This window comes from Hordeum vulgare, chromosome 5H (genome assembly GCF_904849725.1).
Source record: "Hordeum vulgare subsp. vulgare chromosome 5H, MorexV3_pseudomolecules_assembly, whole genome shotgun sequence".
Classification (NCBI taxonomy): domain Eukaryota; kingdom Viridiplantae; phylum Streptophyta; class Magnoliopsida; order Poales; family Poaceae; genus Hordeum; species Hordeum vulgare.
In genome coordinates this window covers 581,623,752-581,639,138 of record NC_058522.1, presented here as the reverse complement: position 1 = coordinate 581,639,138, position 15,387 = coordinate 581,623,752, and the positions used below count along the sequence as shown (strand labels likewise).

Genomic DNA, 15,387 nt, shown 5'->3' with positions numbered 1-15,387 from the left:
TGAAAGAAGGGAACGCCAATAACACCAATACACCAGACATAGTAAACTAGGACACAGTGTTCGATTCTCCTTGGAACAGAGCAATATTTTTACATAGTTGTTAACAATCATCTGATGGGATATGGCATGCGTGGGATGTATATATACACCCCAAATGAAATATTAACACCTTGGTTGTACTAGCAGTTCATACCGTAATACTTGTGAATAATACTTCATAAAACACTATTACAGTATATATGTAGGCTGGGTTCAGGAGTAACCCATCTCTCACTTATAAATCGTACATATATGAGCAAACACATCATCGTTACCATGTTTATCACCTTCCTCCAGAAAGTTCCGTTGTGGCCGTTGCCACGGAGCGGCATGACAGGATATATTGATCAAAACCTTCGTCCCTGCTGGTAAGGTGAAAAAAACATGGTTGGAAATCTGGCAGCGGTGCATCCTTTTCAAGGTATTGCAGAACAACGCGCATGCATGGCCTTGCACTTGGTTCTGAATGGGAGCATAGCAAGCCAAGCTTCAGTACACCTCCTCCTTGATGTAATCTTCCAATCTTGGGTCCACTATTGTGAGGACTGAACCACTTTCCCAAGCATGGAGCACCCAATCTGTCAGCAGCACTGGATCACCAGAATCATTCACTATTGGACGCCGTCCACAAGCAACCTCCAACATGAACACGCCAAATGCAAATACATCAGTTGCCTTGGTTGCCCTCCCAAGCCTAGCTAGCTCGGGAGCTATGTAGCCCCACCAAGTGCCGGCTAAATGAGTGGTGTGGGCATCTGTTCCGTGGTTGTGCAATCTTGCAAGGCCGAAATCACCAAGCCTTGCATTCATTTCAGTATCGAGGAGCACATTGCTCGTCTTGATGTCCCGATGGATGACAACTTTCTCCCAGTCCTCATGGAGATAGAAGAGGCCAGATGCAATGCCTCTTATAATGTTAAGTCTGTGACACCAATCTAAGACTTGCCTATCTTGATAATGCAAAACTTTATCAAGACTACCATTTGGCATGTAATCATAAACTAGAAGGAGCTCATTGTTATGCCGAGAATAACCTAGAAACTGTACAAGGTTCCGATGGCGGAGATGACCAAGGATAGTTATCTCGGCTATGAATTCTTTCATCCCCTGCTTTGAGTCTGAAGCAACCCGCTTGATCGCAGCATTTTGCTTTGTGGCTTGCAGTTGCAGCACCCCTTTGTACACCTTCCCAAATCCTCCTTTCCCCAGTAACATCCTGTCACTGAAACCTCTTGTTGCAGTGGCTAGATCTTTGTATGTGAAAGATGGTGGCCCACAATCGATTTCCCACTCACCATTTTTACTTGTCTTCTTCCTAAGAACATAAAGAACAATAAGAATAACAAGTGCGATGAATGCTGATGGAATAACAGTTGACAAAAGAATGTCCCTGGGGATATGAGAGCCATTTTGTGCTATCTGTCCAACATATTCCTTCTGTCGTACACCTTCTATAACCTTAGACAATGCTGAGTAGTCAAGTGGCTTAGCCTCACCATTCAGGCTGAAGCTCCAGCCGATAATGTGGCATGTGGAACTAATTGGACCAGTTGAAGAGGAAAAGCCAACATAAACTGAGTTTGACAAAACTGATGTAAGATTGACGATGCTTGATAGCAGTGGACGTTGAGGCTTACTCTGTAGTAACGTGCTAAAGTGACATCCAAGTTGTGTGAGTTTTCATCATAGTCCACCCATACTTGTATTGGTCGATCACTAACAAGATACAAGCGGTTGAACAAATTGTCGTAGTAGTAACCAGCATCACTGGAATTAACAGAAGTCAAGCTGTTCACATCGATTCCAACATGGTTATCGTTGATATCGTCAAATTCAGTATTTTGCGAGATGTCAAACTCAACAGCAAAGAGTTGATTTGTGGCATCTGTTAAGCCACGGTTCCAGCCGCTATTATCGCATGCTCTCTGGGCCTCCTGCATGCGATATCGCCGCTGGCCGTTGCCTGTTCTGTAGAGTAGTGGAGGCTAGAGTTGTGCCCGTACGTGGGTTAGTGGAGGCATGTAGTGCCGCATGCACGATCAGCTCCTGGCTGTGTAACTGTATATAACACCCCAGCCATGAGCCTAATGAAGTGTGTCGAACATAATCCTCCTCTCTCTCGCTAAACATGGTATCAGACACCCCTGACCTGCCCTCCGCGCAGGCTCCCGATCTTCCTCCCGCTTCCGCCATGGACGCCAACCCCGTCCTCTCTCCTCGCTCCTCCCTTGACGGCCATGCCGACGTTGCTCCTCCCGACGCCGGTGTCCTCACCAACCCTCTCCAGCCGACCGCGGCACCACAGGCTCTTCCCTCCGCCATTCTCCAAACCATCGACATCCGCCGCCATGTCCCCGTGACTCTCAACCTCCTCGCCGGGAACTACTCCCAGTGGCGCCGTCATTTCGACACCGTGCTCGGCATGTTCGGCCTACGGGCTCACGTCGACCCCACTGCCGCTCCTCGTCCCCACGACCCGGAATGGCAGATGACCGACCACACCGTCGTCCACTGGCTCTCCTCCACCATCACGCCGGAGCTCCTCGAGGCGGTCATGCACTCCGAGGACTCGGCCCTGACCGTCTGGCGCGCCGTCGACGAACTCTTCCACAGCAACCAGATGGCGCGCGCCGTGTACATCGACGCCGAGTACCACGCCGTCGTCCAGGGCGACATGACGATCATGCAGTATTGCACTCGTCTTCGCAGCTTCGCCGACCAGCTCCGTGACCTGGGGCAGCCGGTGACTGACTCCCGTCAGGTGTTCCACCTCCTCCGCGGCCTCAACCGCCAGTACCACACCGTCATCCCTCACATCACCTCCCAGGATCCGCTCCCCTCCCTGCTCCAGGTCCGTTCGTTCCTCCTCCTGGAAGAGCATCGCGCCGAGCAGACGGCTCGAATCCAGTCCGCCCACGCTCTCTGGGCCGGGCGCGGCCCAACCACCACGCCGGCTCCAACGCCGCCGGCGCCCTCCCCCACCACCGACACCGCCTCGCGTGGCCGTGGCCGCCAGCGTCGTCGTGACCGCGGCAACGGAGGTGTCTCCCCTTCGCCTGCAGCACCAGCGCCCCGCGCCCCCCTCTGCCCTACCCCGCCGCCCGGCACCAACTCCTGGACTGGGCTCGTTCAGGCCTGGCCCATGCCGTGGCGTGCCCCGGGCTCCGGCGTCCTCGGCCCCCGTCCTGGCACGCCGTCTCAGCAGGCCATGTTTGCAGCTCCCTCCGGCTACGGCGCCCCCGCCGCACCCCCTGCTGGCTACGGCGTCTACCCCTCTGGGTATGGACCACCTCCGCCGTTCACGCCTCCTGGCGCCAGCTCCTCTGCTGCTCCATCCCAGCCATGGGACATGCAGGCCCTGCAGGCCACGCTCCAGGGCGCCACCGCCGTCCCCTCCTCGTCGGGCACGGCCCCGGAGTGGCACCTCGACTCTGGTGCCTCCGCCCACATGTCGTCCCACCCTGGTAATCTCCATTCCCTCCGCCCCTTTCGCTCCTCCTCCCACATTGTCGTTGGCAGCGGTGCTCGCCTCCCCATCACTCATGTCGGCCATGGCGCCCTCATCGAGGGCACTTCCCTTGTCCAACTTCGCAACGTCCTTGTCTCTCCCTCTCTCATTACCAACTTACTCTCCGTCCGTCAAATTTGCCGTGATAATCCTGTTTCCGTCGAGTTTGACAAGTTTGGTTTCTCTGTTAAGGACCTTCGAACCAAGGTGGTGATTCTCCGATGTGACTCCGACGGCGACCTCTACCCTGTGCGGCGGCCCTCCAACCTCCCTCGCCACGCCTTCGCCAGCCTAGCCACCTCCACCCTCTGGCATCAACGACTGGGGCATGCCTCGCTTCGCCTCACCGCCGATGACGCAGCAGGTGGCTTCCGCAAGTCTGCCCCACACTCCTGCCATGCCTGTCGCCAGGGCAAACACGCTCGTCTTCCGTTTAACGGCTCTTCTAGCTCTAGCATGTTTCCCTTTCATGTTTTACACCTTGATGTCTGGACGTCACCTGTTGTTAGTGTGTCCGGCTATGAATTCTATTTGGTTATTCTCGACGATTTCACTCACTATGTCTGGACCTTTCCGCTCAAGAAGAAATCTGATGTTTTTGCTGTTCTCCTCGATTTCTATGCCTACGTTCGGACACAGTTTCAGCTGCCCGTTCTCTCCCTGCAGACAGACAATGGCCGTGAGTTCGACAACGCCTCCGTCCGCACACTGCTCGCTCGCCACGGCACCCACCTTCGCTTCTCTTGCCCCTACACCAGCAAAATGGCAAAGCGGAGCGCGTCTTGCGCACGCTCAACAACAGCGTCCGCGCTCTTCTCTTCCATGCCTCCATGCCCCCCCCGTTTCTGGGCTGAGGCGCTCAACACAGGCACGTACCTCCTCAACCGCCGCCCCTGCCATGCCACCCAGCCGCGTACTCCCCACGAGCTCCTGCTCGGCGTCGCTCCTGACTATTCCCTTCTCCGTGTATTTGGCTGCTTGTGCTACCCCAACGTATCCTCCACGGCAGCACACAAGCTCGCACCGCGCTCCCTCGCCTGTGTTTTCCTCGGCTACCCCTCTGATCATCGCGGCTACCGCTGTTTCGACCCTGTCACTCGCCGCGTGCTCACCTCCCCCCACGTCCTCTTCGACGAGGCCGTTTTCCCATTCGCACAGCAACCACCACCCACTCCTTCCCCACCATCACCCCTCCCTACCTTCGCGCCGCCCGTCTTGCAGGTGCCCCAGCTCGCGTCCGTACCCACGACCCCGTCGCGCCCCTCCATGCCTCTCCCAGGGCCTCCACCCGCCACTCCTGCTCGGCCCGCACGTCCTGCATCTCCACCTTCCGCGGCTCCAGCCCACCCCGACCACTCCAACTCCAGCAGCCCTTCGGGCTCGTCTGCACCTCCGTCTCCCGTCGCTCCGCCGGACGCGCCGCCGCGCATGATCACGCGCTCGCAGGTCGGGACCTTTCGTCCGAACCCGCGCTACCGTGCTGGCCTCGTCGCCACCACTCCCTCTGCCGCGCTCTCGCCGGTGCCCTCCTCGGTGCGTGTCGCTGTCCGCGATCCCCTCGTCCGCAACCGCACATGGGAACTGGTGCCTCGGCCTCCCGGCGCCAACCTCATCACCGGCAAGTGGGTGTTCAAGCACAAACTCAACGCCGATGGCTCTCTCGAACGTCACAAGGCGCGGTGGGTCGTGCGCGGGTTCCGTCAGTGCCCCGGCATCGACTACGGCGAGACCTTCTCGCCCGTCGTCAAGCCCGCCACCGTCCGCACCGTACTGACCCTTGCCGCGTCGCGCTACTGGCCCGTTCACCAGCTGGACGTGTCCAACGCGTTCCTCCATGGCACGCTGGACGAAGAGGTGTACTGTCTCCAGCCCGCCGGTTTCGTCGACGCCACCAAACCTCATCACGTCTGCCGCCTCTCCAAGTCCCTCTACGGCTTGAAGTAGGCTCCGCGTGCCTGGTTTTTGCGCTTTGCCGGCTTCCTCCGCTCCATCGGCTTCGCTGCGACTCGCTCCGACTCCTCGCTGTTCACGCGTCGCCACGGCCCCGACATCGCCTTCCTGCTCCTCTACGTCGACGACATCGTGCTCACTGCCTCGTCGCCTGCCGCCCTTCGCCGTGTCATCGACCAGCTCACCGCGGAGTTCGCCATGAAGGACCTCGGCCCACTGCACTTCTTCCTCGGCATCCGCGTCACGCGCACACCGGCTCGCTTCTTCCTCTGCCAGGAACAGTATGCCGCCGACATCCTGGATCGCGCCGGCATGGATACCTGCCGACCGTCTCCTATGCCGATCGACACCAAGAGCAAGCTGCCCACCGCCGCTGGTCCGCGTGTTGACGATCCCTCCGCCTATCGCAGCATTGCTGGTGCCCTCCAGTACCTGACGATCACGCGGCCGGAGATCGCCTACGCCGTCCAGCAAATCTGCCTTCACATGCACGATCCCCGTGAGTGCCACAACGGGTTGATCAAGCGTGTGCTCCGGTATGTGCGCGGCACGCCTGCCCTGGGTCTCCACCTTCGCGCTTCGCCCACTCTGGACCTCCGGGCGTTCACGGATGCCGACTGGCGGGCTGCCCCGACACTCGCCGGTCTACCTCAGGCTTCTGCGTCTACCTCGGCGACTCGCTCGTGTCCTGGTCGTCCAAACGTCAGGCCATCGTCTCCCGCTCCAGCGTCGAGGCCGAGTATCGCGGCGTCGCCAACGCCGTCGCCGAGTGCGTCTGGCTACGCCAGCTCCTCGGCGAACTGCTCAACCCCGTCACCAAGGCTACACTGGTCTACTGCGACAACGTCTCCGCCGTCTACCTCTCGGCCAACCCGGTTCATCACCGCCGCACCAAGCACGTCGAGCTGGACATCCTCTTCGTCCGTGAGCGGGTCGCCCTCGGCGAGTTCCGCGTCCTCCACATCCCCACTCGCCAACAACTCGCCGACATCATGACCAAAGGGCTCCCCTCGAAGGTGTTCTCTGACTTTCGTTCCAGTCTCTGCGTCGCCTCCGCCGACGTCGCGACTGCGGGGGGGTGTTAAGCCACGGTTCCAGCCGCTATTATCGCATGCTCTCTGGGCCTCCTGCATGCGATATCGCCGCTGGCCGTTGCCTGTTCTGTAGAGTAGTGGAGGCTAGAGTTGTGCCCGTACGTGGGTTAGTGGAGGCATGTAGTGCCGCATGCACGATCAGCTCCTGGCTGTGTAACTGTATATAACACCCCAGCCATGAGCCTAATGAAGTGTGTTGAACATAATCCTCCTCTCTCTCGCTAAACAGCATCAGCCCAAACTACCTGACACTGTTGGCTTTCCGTGTTTAGAGCATCTGAACCTATCAAGTTGCCATGAGCTAGAAAACCTGCCAATTGATTTCGGCCACCTTCACAAACTTGAGTTTGTGAACCTCTCTGGTTGCTACAAGTTTTCAATGCTGCCAGGATCATTTTGCCAACTTAATCATTTGAAATACCTAGATCTTTCAGATTGTCATAACCTCAAAGAACTCCCTGAATGTTTTGGTCACCTCTTCGAGCTTGAATATTTGAACCTAACAAGTTGTCCTAAACTCCGACAATTGCCAGAGTCACTATGCAAGTTGTTTAAGCTGAGGTGTCTCTATTTGTCATACTGCCTGGGGCTCAGCGAGCTCCCCTCCTCATTTGGTGACCTTAAGCTTCAAATACTGCACATGAATGGCCTTCCAGAGATTCATGACTGCCCTGATAGCATTGGGGACATGACTAGTCTCACCCAGTTTGTGATTGATAGTGCAACTCCTGATATTCTTGAAAAGGTTAAAGCCATTAAGAAGCGTCTAAATTTCGTGGGCGAGGTAGAGCATAATGTACATGTCATGGAGACTAGTGGATGCAGCAGTATAGTGGATCTTGTGGGGTTGACTTGTTCAGAGCTTGTACTTAAAAACATTCAAAATGTTCGGAACCCAGAAGATGCAGACAGAGTCAAATTGCGTGATAAATCAAATATTCGAGTATTAAAACTTTTCTGGAAAAACCAAGGAGGTGGATCTGTGCTGGATAGGCTCGTACCTCCTCGGACTCTTGAAAGCTTTTGGCTAGTTGGGTATAGGAGCAACGAATTCCCTGACTGGATGTTGGACATCTCGTCCTACCTCCCTTTTCTCAGTGAACTGACTCTTCGTGATTTGCAAGCATGCGATTGTCTTCCTCCATTCGGGGCACTGCCAAATTTAAGAAGGCTGTGTCTGATGAACATCCCCAACCTCGGGAAAATCGGTAAGGAATTCTATGGAGAGGGTGGACCTTGTATGAAACTAAGAGTATTGCTATTGAGGTCGATGGAGAATTTGGTGGAATGGTGGACAACAGAGTCAAGTGAAGAAAACGAAGAGTTCCTAATCCCTAATTTGCATTATTTGGAGGTACATGACTGCCCAAAGTTGAAGTTCCTACCATATCCCCCAACAAGTATGAATTGGGTTTTGAACAACAGCGAGACAATTTTCCCAGAAGGAGGATTTGGAAAGCTGTCGTCTTCTGTTCGTCCTTGTATGATGGTTCTAACCAGTTGTAGCCTCTCTCCAGAAAAGTGGGAGGACAGACTGCAACACTTTCCAACCGTTGAGATATTTCGTGTAAACTCCGTCAGTGGATTGAGGACTTTGCCAGAGGCCATGCGATGCTTCACCTCACTCACTCTACTGTGGTTGGTGTCGTTGAATGACCTGGAGACACTCCCGGTGTGGTTGGGCCACCTCAGTTCTCTAGTAGAAATTGGAATCCGTGATTGCCCCAACCTGACATCTTTGCCTGAAAGTATGAAGAACCTCACCGCTCTTAAAATACTGAGGTTGCTAGAGTGCAAAGGCCTGGAGACATTACCTGAATGGTTGGGACAGTTGACTTGTCTAGAAATACTTTTCATCGAAGATTGCCCCAACCTGACATGTTTGCCAGAGAGCATGAAGAACCTCACCGCTCTTAAAATACTGAGGTTGGTACGGTGGAAAGGCGTGGAGATATTACCAGAATGGTTGGGACAGTTGACTTGTCTAGAAGAACTTTCCATTGGCGATTGCCCCAACCTGACATCTTTGCCTGGAAGCATAAAGAGTCTCTCTGCTTTGAAGCTACTCAGAATTGTTCTATGTCCAAATCTGACTGCGAGGTGCCAAGGGGAGGATGCCCACAAGATTTGTCACATCCCCAAAGTCCTACTACTCTGAGCCTGTTGTACAAAATTATTGGTCTCTTATGCAGAGCTCGATCTCTCCATCTTAATTTCCTCCTGGTGGCTTACATCGTGGCGTGGTGCTCTACTCCATAATCCATAGTCCATACTTGTTCGGGGCTGGAGTTGATCCCAGCTGCTGAAGAGGAGAGGAGAGGAGGTAAGCGGCTTTCTTTTTCAAGTGTTGCAAGCCTACTGTGCCCACATGGATACCGTGCATGACCACTTTTTCTTTCTTTCTGTACATTAAATTTTTTCAAGGACAAAATCATATAGTTATTTTCTTGTAATATGAATGTAGCCTTAGTCTTTCTTAGCTTTTTTTTTTTTTTTTTTTTGAAAAGGAGGTCACACCCCCGACCTCTGCATCAATCGATGCATGCAACCATCTTAATCTTTCTTAGCTAATCTTGTCAATTTTTAGAAATATTGAACTAGCTAGCAGCATCGAAGAAGTAATAATTAATTAAAGGGACATGCGTTTCACAACAGGCTTGGAATGGCTGATCAGTACAACTTGTTACATTGATTCTCTTCTCCGTTTCTATTACTCCCATCCGTTCACTTTTATAAGTCTTTTCACACAACTGAAGTTGAACTAGTTTTGCACTATGTCTGAAAGTCTACAAGGACTTGTAAAAGTGAACAGAGGGAGTACTTACTTGGAAAAACAAATCTTCGAGCATGCAATTTTCGTTTCGCAACAACGTACACATGCATGCGTGTTCCGGTCTTGCCGAATCTCACACAGGATGAATTTCAGAATGCGAATAATTGAAGCAGAGCTCAAGGAAGCCGCCAATTCCATGGAGCAGTTTCTTTGTATGTTTCTTCTGCCGGAGTGGAACGGGGTGGAAGCAGCTGTGGCTGAGCTAGTAATTCCGTCTCGACACTGCATCTGTTTTATATTAGGATTCAGCAGTGCTAGCTGTTTTACTAAATTTGTGATCTCTGATGCATGCAGTGCAGAGGTGGGTATCGTCGCCTGTCCATCTTTGCTCCAGGTTGATACCATCATACCAACAAGTATTGGAAGCTGTCCCAGCTGCTGCAGAGTAGGTAAGCGGCCTGGAGCCTTGTTTTTTTGGGCCCAAATGGATTATACCATGCATTTGCACCTATTATTTTTTCCATCTCTTTCTATACAGTTTTTCAAGGGCAGACACGTATATATAGTTGTTGTTTTCTTATACTAAGCTGCAGTCTTCTTAGTGATTTGGAAACTGAATCTTGCAACTACGTTGAAAAAGGGACTTGGAACTGATGCAACTTCTTAGTGGTTATCTTCTCTGACGTCTGTGCCATTTACTTAACTTGAAAAAAATATACATCTTCTAGCAAGCAATTTTCATCCTGCCATAACATCCACATGACTGTAATTGGTCAATCATGCGTGCAGGCTTACGTCCCAGTCTTGCGGAAGATAAGTTTACCAGTGCCAAAAAAATGAGGCAGAGCTCAAGGAGTGGGCCTATTCCAGGGAGCAGCTTCTTTCAGACAAAGCTTGATCAATATGGTTCATTCGCAAGCGCAGGAGAGCTCTCAAGTCCTGACTGACTAATGTTGTTTTAGTCAAGAAGTAATTCTTGTCAATAATTATTACTGTTGTGATTCAGAGAGGAATTAAACGTCCTGGTACTGCCTGAGGAGAACAAACCCTGCTATATATTCCCTGTCAGCTGAGCTCTGAGGCCACGACAGTAAGTTTTTCTTTTTTCCAACTCAACCATTTTTATGGGGATGCTTTCATTCTTTCTTGCATGTAATTCATCTATTGTATCACTGCTTTGCTAATGCCACTATTGTCTTCTAGATAGCGTGCGCATCTTCGGCCTCAGCATCACCGATCCTGGTCAGTGCTCAGTTGCTTCAGATGATTCGGACGGACGTGACCAATAATTAATACCACGCCTGACGCCCAAGGAATGGAAGACCACACAAGTACTCAACTCTCCAATGGGTGTCCGATTTTGCCGTGCTGAAATAATTGGGAGAAACTAGCCTAGCTTGTAGAGCTTTCTTAGAGCAAAAAGGGCCATTACTATGAGTGAAACAACAGGTTTTACATCGTTATTACACCTCTGAAACTTTTCCAAGCAAAGCCACAAGAGGAAAAACTGCTAATGGAGCAACAGGCAGGGAAAAAAAAGGAGTATATCTAATTACAGGCCAGGCATGTAAATACTATCTATTATCAGCATCATTGCAGAGCTCGAGTCTATGTATTCATCTGGTTTTGTAAAGCCAGTTATAAGGTTCTAAATAGTTCATTCTGAATCCCGTTTGTGCTCATGCCGCTGCTATGCCATGAGATAATTATTACTGTTGTTATTTGTGAAGATTGATAAGCGCCGTACCTCGATCGAGGTAGCGCCTGCGTGTTATATAGGGGAGGGGCTAAACCCTGATGCGTACAGGTTGTTCGAGATAGATTACAATCTTGAGAGAGAAAAAGAATCTAAACTAGAGATAAGATTACATTGGAAGGTACGTAGTATCCTATCTCTATCTCTAAACCTGACGTTGAACTACTCCTTGCGGTTGGATGAGGCGTGACCATACTGTATACGTGACAGCATGGTGTTTAACATCCTCTCTTAATCACAACTTTTTTAAGTTGAGATTACGCTTGAATTATTCAAAGTTCTTTGTAGGCAAAGCTTTAGTATAACCATCCGCAACTTGATCCTTGGGATGAATGAAGCCAATGTCCAGTTTCTTGGCAGCAACTCTTTCTCTGACAAAGTGAAAGTCAATCTCAATGTGTTTAGTTCTTGCATGAAACGCTGGATTAGCAGAATGGTATGTGGCCACAAGCATGGAGGTTGTCTAGAGTGAACACCAAGTTCTTTTAACATAGACTGAACCCAAATAATTTCTGTTGTTGCATTTGCCAATGCTTTATACTCTACCTTGGTACTTGACCTTGATACAATTGCCTGTTTCTTTGCACACCAGGAGATGAGATTTGGCTGCAAAACCACCAGTGGACCTTCTATCATCAAGACAACCTGTCCAGTCTGAATCAGAAAATGAACTAACAAGAGTGGATGATGACTTGGTGAAGGTTAAGCCAATAGATGCACTATCTTTACCATATCCAACCATACTTCCGTACTTGGTGTTGTCCTCTTAATCCAAGAGTGTCCCTTCTGTAAGAGAGAGTTTTTCTAAGCTAGACAATGGAGTTGCGGATGACTTACAATCTTTCAATCCTGCTCTTGCCACGAGATCTTTAGCATATTTCTCTTGCGATAAATGAAGGTTGCCTCCACTCCTTTTTACTTCATTTCCAAGGAAAAAGTGCAAATCCCCTATGTCCTTAAGAGCAAACTCAGACTTTAAATCTATGAGCAATCCAGCTATTGCATCATCAGAGGAACTTGTAACAATAATGTCATCAACATAAATAAGCACAAATATGGATGTGTTGAGCTTATTAAAGATAAACAATGATGTGTCAGACTTGGAGGGAACAAAACCAAGTGCTTGAAGTTTAGTGCTCAAACGTGAGTACCATGCCCTAGGAGCTTGTTTCAGTCCATACAATGCTTTGTCAAGTTTGCACACATGAAAAGGTCTATTTTTTCTTCAAACCCAGGAGGTTGTTTTATAAACACTTCCTCTTTCAGAACGCCATAAAGGAACACATTCTGTACATCTAGCTATTTTAGGCTCCATCCACTTGATACAGCAATAGACAAAACAAGAGAATAGTGGCAGCCTTCATAACAAGACTAAACGTGTCCTCATAGTCCATGCTATAACGTTGCTTGAAGCCTTTTGCAACAAGTCTTTCTTTATAACGATCTATGGTACCATCAGATTTTCTTTTAATTCAGTAAACCCACTTACAATCAATCAGATTTTTACCTCGAGGAGGAGGAACAAGACGCTAGGTCTTGTTTTTCTGAAGTGCCATGTACTCATCATCCATGGCCTGCTTCCATCAAGGGGTACTAAGAGCTTCTGCAAGAGTGTTGGGTTCATCTATGCTGCAAGCCAAACCAAAATTAGCTATAGTTTTTCAATTTTTGGGTTGTGTTACTCCCCTTTGCAGCCGATTCCTTGGAGGTGAAGGTGCAGCAACAAGACCATCAGCAACATGAGGAGCAGAAGGTGTTCATGTTCCCAAACGGATTAAAGCCATCTGGGGCAATGCCCAGTCTTATATTCCTTGGATCTGTAGCAAAGTCTCCATGTTCACTATCAAATTATTTCCATGCCTCCCGTCCGCTGGATGGCTCAGCTCATTGTCCACAGGTTGCCGCTGAAGCTTGTGCCATTGTACCTACAACGATGATTTCTTTGAGATAAACATCCGCTGCAGCCTTGGTATCAACGGAAAATGCCTCGGTACCTTCTCTGGTATTGACTTCTTCCCATCAGCATCTTTCCACCTAGCGGCATTGCATTTTGGACAGTTGTCATGCTTCGCAAAATCCTTCCGAAACAAGACACGGTTATTTGGGCACACATGTATTGAAGCATAACCTGGCCCCATCCTGCGGATTATTCTCAATGCTTCATCATAAGACCTAGGAACACAGCTATGAGGGAATTGCAAGGTCAAAAGGCGGAGTATTGCGTTGAATGCAGCATTGCTAATCCGATAGAAAGACTTGATGTGGAGTAACTTCACGGTGAAGGTAAATCTTGAAAATTTACCCCCTTCATGAGCTGCGCGCTTAGCCTCCTCCAACACCTCAGCAAACAACGACTTCTGCCCATCAGCACGATCTTCAGCATCGTACAGATCCTTCAATAGGTCAGGAATCCTATCATCTTCATGCCCATCCTCTTCATCCAAATCAGCACTCTCTCGCAAAATATTTTCCATAAAATCAATGCCAGCATCACCACCACCCATCATATGAGGGGCCTGTGTATCAACTTCAATATGTTGAGGTTGTCCAGCTAAAGGTTCTCCATGATATATCCATCTATCATATGTGTTGACCATCCCATTAAGAAGCAGATGATCTTCCACTACTCCTTGAGCTTTTCTCGAACGGTTGAGGCAATTACAGGATGGGCAAACAATGACAACATCCTTTGAAAAAATTTCCCGAACAAATTGCATGAATTCATCAACTCCTTTCATATGTTCTTTCGAAAACCTTCTAACTCCTTTTCCAATCCAGCTTCTGTCCATCTGCCAAAGAAAGCAATGGTTGCAAGTTAGCAAATCTATCTAAGTGCATCAAAATTAATTAATGAGAATGGATGGCAGTAATGGCAGTTAAAAATCCAGAAAATAAGGTAGGCACCCAACTTTATATGCTAACTGCCTGACCACAACATTCAACTATTTTCAATTTCTCACTACTTTAGTCCACTTCATATGGTTTACTGATTTCACATTGGGCGCAATAAAAAGCAGTTTAAATGGAAATACAGATTTCACATGGGAGAAAAGAAAAGTTAACAAAAACATGCTCGACGGTGAGAGGAGAGGGGGAGAGGACATGGGGAAAGGAGAGGGGGAAGAAGAGATGGGTGCATACCGACGGCGGCGGCGAGTCCCCCATGCTCGGCGGCGGCGAGTCTCCCATGTCTGGGTCGTCGTGGCCGAGGCGAGCGGCACCACCACCGCTACCTCCACTGGGCGAGGTCTAGGCGAGCTCGTCGTGGCCTAGGAGAGCGGCACCACCACTGCTACCTCCACTAGCCTGGCGAGGTCTGGGCGACGTCGTCGTGGCCGAGGCTTGGGCGAGGTGGCCGTGGCGTCGACACCACCACCACTGTCGATGGGTGAGGTGGCCGTGGCGTCGGCACCACCACCACTGGTCACCGCCCCCGTCCCCATCGGTCGCCGCGCCGCCAGATCTGATTTGTCGAAAGCTCGCCCGTGTCCGAAATTCGCTAAGTGTTGGCTAACCCTGTCGGTCGCCGCCCCCGTCCCCGTCGGTCCCACTTGTCAATGATACAGAGAGCTGCGATTTTATATAATATACTAAATAATTCTGGTACACAACCAACAGCCCGTCTCTAGCCCAGTGGTAGCGAACAAGCGCGCTAGCCCAGTGGTTGTGGGTTTGAGTCCCCCATGCGCATCTTTTTGCCTGTGGGTGCGAATTAAGTAGGCTATGGGTCCCGACGGTCAATGTGTATGCTCTAAGGCATTAGAAGTGAGTAAAAATGCGAGGTAAGCTAAGATTGCTGAGGTGGCTGCGTAACCATTCATATTGCATTCGTGATAATTAGTAATGACCATTCATATTGTTCATTACCAGCTACAAATAAGGCAGTGGTCGGTGCTGTCAGCTTTACGACCATTCCAAATAAGGAAGTTGCGACCCTTCCGACGAAATTGGTCGTTAGTTTTTGGGGTTAGGACCCTTTCGGACAGCTTACAACCAATTGGTCTCAAATGGTCATAGATTTATGACCATTTATGAGAGTGTCACTACCATGCTCGGCTTTCTCATGATGATCGCACCATGCTTGACACTTCTTGTACCGGTTCTTTTACGAAGAGAGATATTGACTTAAAATGGAATTTATTGGAGATAATTAAACGCAACTCTGAAGATTGGGAGCTTGAAGAAGGTAAGGAGTCAGGCCACCGCCTGCACCGTGAGACGTCAACTGGGTTTTTATCAGTGATATTGTATGATAATATTCGAGATG

The 15,387-nt window shown here is 50.2% G+C and overlaps 1 pseudogene; it reads right to left on the bottom strand.

The window, feature by feature from the left end:
• Positions 1-322: 322 nt before the first annotated feature.
• On the bottom strand, positions 323-1,979 carry LOC123397439 (annotated as a pseudogene).
• Between the last annotated feature and the right edge of the window lie 13,408 nt (positions 1,980-15,387).